General features: G+C 36.6%; 1 protein-coding gene and 1 long non-coding RNA gene across 2 annotated transcripts in view; one reads left to right on the top strand and one right to left on the bottom strand.

Annotated features, from left to right (window-relative positions):
• The first annotated feature begins 253 nt into the window (after positions 1 to 253).
• Positions 254 to 1,525, top strand: LOC134290001 (uncharacterized). Its single transcript, XR_009998789.1, has 2 exons — positions 254 to 548; positions 610 to 1,525. It is a non-coding gene; the product is annotated as an uncharacterized LOC134290001 (long non-coding RNA).
• Positions 1,526 to 3,979: 2,454 nt separating this feature from the next.
• LOC115253504 (arrestin domain-containing protein 2) overlaps positions 3,980 to 4,099 on the bottom strand; it is a 2,621-nt gene continuing 2,501 nt past the window's right edge. Inside the window, exon 4 of the mRNA XM_029858128.2 lies at positions 3,980 to 4,099. This exon is cut by the window's right edge and continues 922 nt beyond it. The gene's annotated coding sequence lies outside the window, so the exon portion shown is untranslated.

The raw sequence follows: 4,099 nt of genomic DNA, 5'->3' as shown, positions 1-4,099 counted from the left end.
TATGATTGCTATTACCCTTTAAGTACACCTCGGTGTACTTGCGATGTTTTTGAGTGCATTCTGGCTGCGTCCAACAGTAATTGACAACTGTTTGACGGCTGTCAGTCGTTGCAGTTAGCGAATTTCATTCGGTAACTGAAACGTAAACATGTTGAACTTATCGAACGTCTACTGTATCGTTCTTTCTAGCGAGCTTTCTAGTATAATTGCCAAAATAGTTGTTGGCACTGCTGATATTTAAATCACAAATTTTTCCTTCTTTTATACATAGGCTATTCTTTATAGTTTTATTGTTAAAATAGTTTTTGGCAATAACTGTTAAAAAAGATAAAAATCACAGATCCGTTTCCAGTTTCCTGCTGAATTGCAAATCTGTTTGAAAGGATACCATAGCTTTTTACGCTGGCTATAAAACAGTGAGGGGTGATTCGATTTTGACAATTCTTGCCGACGGATTTTATGGTTGATCTTAGTAGGCAGCAATTTTCGTTTGTTGATTGAGATGTCAAGATTTTTCACTGGATACGCTTTGAAGCTACGATGTATTCGTAATAATTGAACTTCTTTAATTGATTTTTTTTAAATCTAACAGCATTTTTAAACTTTTAGGTACCAGAGGATAACAAACCTATTCGATACTAATGGAAATCGGACCTGTTCAATGCCAAACCATTGCAAAAATTGACGAAAAATGTACAAATGCTTTACTGTTCTCCAGATCCACATCGCACTTAGGTTTTGTTTTCTGGAACACGCAAGATAATTCCATGTCAGAATCACACCAGAAATCCTTAGGAACTTCCATCAGTATTTCCCTCGAAATCCGTATCAGAACTCTACGATCTGAAGTTTTCAGGATTTCACCGGAAATTCGCCACAGTATAATTAGAGCCTCCCTAGTACCCCCACAAGTAATTCATCTTGAGCGTCTTCAGGGAAACTTATCAGAATTACTTCCGACAGTCTACCAGAAGTTTTATGGAACTCCGTCATAATTTCGTTAGAAATTACTTCGCTGTCTCAACACATTTCCACATGGAAATTCACCTGAATTCCTTACAAAATCTTGATCGAATCCCTATCAGAGGTTTCGTAGTTTCATCATAGCTTGCCTCAGAAAATTGCAAACATAAATACAATTTGAACGAAAGGAGAAGCATAGAAGTTGTTAAATGCATAGGATAGAATTTTCATTCTCTCCCACGAGCCTGCTCATTAGGCCGTCCCTTATTTTGCAAAATTTAGAAATGTTATAAGTTCGTTACTGGAAAATGATCGTTTTAGCTAAAAAACGATCGTGTCAAAATTTGAAGTCCGTATCTCAAGGCTAAGTGGTCCCTCAAGGGGCCTAAAGTTGTCAAAAATTGTATGGGACAAAAAAAAACATGAAATTTTTTTCGACTAAAAAATACGCTATTCTACTAAAACCGGTGATTTTAGGACCCCAAAGGGCCAAAAATGTGCTTAGATTTACGATATCTCTACTCGTTTCCAAGATATTGACAAAAAACAACTGAAAAATCAGCATTTTTGACCATTTTTTCAGATTCCGAAGGAAATTTACCTTATTTTGTTCAATAACTCAAAAACTAGTGAAGATATCGCAAATCTAAACACATTTTTGGCCCTTTAGGGTCCTAAAATCACCGGTTTTAGTAGAATTGCGTATTTTTTAGTCGAAAAAAATTTCATGTTTTTTTGGTCCCATACAATATTTGACAACTTTAGGCCCCTTGAGGGACCACTTAGCCTTGAGATACGGACTTCAAATTTTGACACGATCATTTCTTAGCTAAAACGATCATTTTCCACTAACGAACTTATAACATTTCCAATTTTTGCAAAATAAGGGACGGCCTACTGCTCATGAAGAAAGAATAACCTTTCCCCTCACGCAGTCACTAAGCGGCGGGCGTCAATATACCTTTCAATAAAATCCTAGAATCCATTACCGTTGGACATACAGTTTCTAGTTTTTCGGAGATTAAAACATATAGGTTTTCATATTGTAAAACAACAATGTTAATAGAACTATAGACAAATAAAAAGAAAATCTATATATATAAAAATGAGTTTGAAGTTCCTTTGAGGCAACAAAACTCAAGAACGGATGAACCGATCAGCTTGACTCTCGCACGGTTCGGTTCGTATTCGTGGTGGCTGTGTTTATATGTAAAAAAAGTTAGGAAAATCAACTTAAAACAATAACAATTGTAAAATTACTGAAATTGTTATGAGCAGGGGAGACATTCAAAACGAACGCACTAAAACTAATCTAAGAGTGCGGTGCTGCAATGACCCCACATCAGTTGTCATTTGTCAAACTATCACACCAAATTGGCAGTACAGGGCAGTACAACGTCTGCCGGGACAGCTAGTTGATTATAAATAGCATGCACACCAGCCCATAACCGAGTAGTTGATGCTCTGTGACCGTGATAGCTTGCTCCTGTCCACCCTGTTCGCTTTTACCGATCTAGGAAAGTCTTCGCGCATGTGAAAGCCCGCAGCCTTTTCATTTTTATATGAAAAATACCCTCCGGCGGGCCGTGAGTTAACCCTTTTATATCCACCACTGCATGTAAGTTTAAGAAATAATACTTTAAGGATACAGTTAGTGCTATGTCCTTCCCTTCATAATGAAAGAACTCTTGAAGAGCATCGAAGCTGATCCTTGGAGCATGGGCTCCGACTTGCCGGCACCCAGGGATTTGTGGGGTCTGTCTGATCACGTGTAACAAATCCTTGTGCATTCCAGCAGATCCCAGCTACATTTTGGGCACTACTCCTCTTCATAAACCCACCTAGAATATAATAAATGTTAGAAATTATAGATAAATTAAAAAAAAAAACATATCTATTTAGTTTTGATGATAAGTGAAAATTTCTGACGCTCCGTTGTCAACAATTCATTTTCACCTTCGTCAAGCTTACTTTGACCCAACCATAATAATTATTATAGTGTCGGCAAAAAATGTCAGAAGGGGGTGATTCGAAGATTATGGCAGGCTAGCGTAAAAAGCTGGATAAGAATTTCAATGTTTATATTAAACAAACGTTATTTTAGTTTCAATGTGAACGCTTTTCTGTCCGTGTTTAACATATACGTATTTCAGCCTCAACTGTAAGGTCCTCTTCAGTGTCTTATACTTGACTCGAGTACGAGACACTGAAGACGGCCTTACAATTGAGGTTTAAATACGTATCCGTCAAAGGATGCAAATTTATAGTGGAATTAAAAAAATAGTACTTAACTCTTTTTTTTTACTTACAGCTACTCCACTAACACGCCCAGGTTTGTTATAATAGAATTTTTTCAAGAATTCATGGCATGCTCCTCAGTGTGAGTGCAAGTGTGTGCGGTTTTAATAAGAAAATAAGCTGCACTGTGCACATTTTCAGTGCGGAATGCCATCCCTGCTCTCGAGACCCTTTTCAGATGTTTATTCCGGAATACCCGTAGTTATTTCCGCTCTACCGTTATTTTTTTTTTCCTTCACTTTTTCTAACTGAGGGCATGATTCTACACTTAAAATGAGCATCAGCTTACCGAGATGAAAAATGCTGTAAACTAGTGTTATGAATACAGCAGATTATACCTTCCTTCCATTGCTCCATTAGCTGTTCGATTTACCTAAAAAAACGGCAGACAACTTTTCTAGACCCCCATTGCAATTGATGAATTCAGCTGCGATACCATCCTTACCAGCTGTTTTTTTAATGCCCATTGAAATACTGCTTCGCATTTCGCTTCTCCCGAAAGAAAAAGGAGCTGCTGCTTTCGCTTCTGTTTTAAACTGCCTACGCTGCAGTTCTCTATTCTCTGCTATTCTCTTCCCAAATCCCACTACAATTCTTGTCGTGATTTTATACGTATCCGTCGTTGAAAGCTGTGTAGCAGAGTACGGAATAAAATGTTACATAAAAAAGTTTGTTCACAACATATATGTATATTAAAATCATTTTTATTTATTTATAATAAAATAAATTCATTTGTTCCTGTGTCAAGAGATTCGAGTTTTTTAATATAATCATTGTTATATTATTAAATGAAGTAAAAAAATGAGCTTTAAATTTCTAAGATTTTTATGCAGTATAA

Source organism: Aedes albopictus, chromosome 3 (assembly GCF_035046485.1).
Source record: "Aedes albopictus strain Foshan chromosome 3, AalbF5, whole genome shotgun sequence".
Taxonomy (NCBI): Eukaryota; Metazoa; Arthropoda; class Insecta; order Diptera; family Culicidae; genus Aedes; species Aedes albopictus.
Note: the sequence above shows the minus strand (reverse complement) of the source record. Positions and strands in the feature narration are given on the sequence as shown.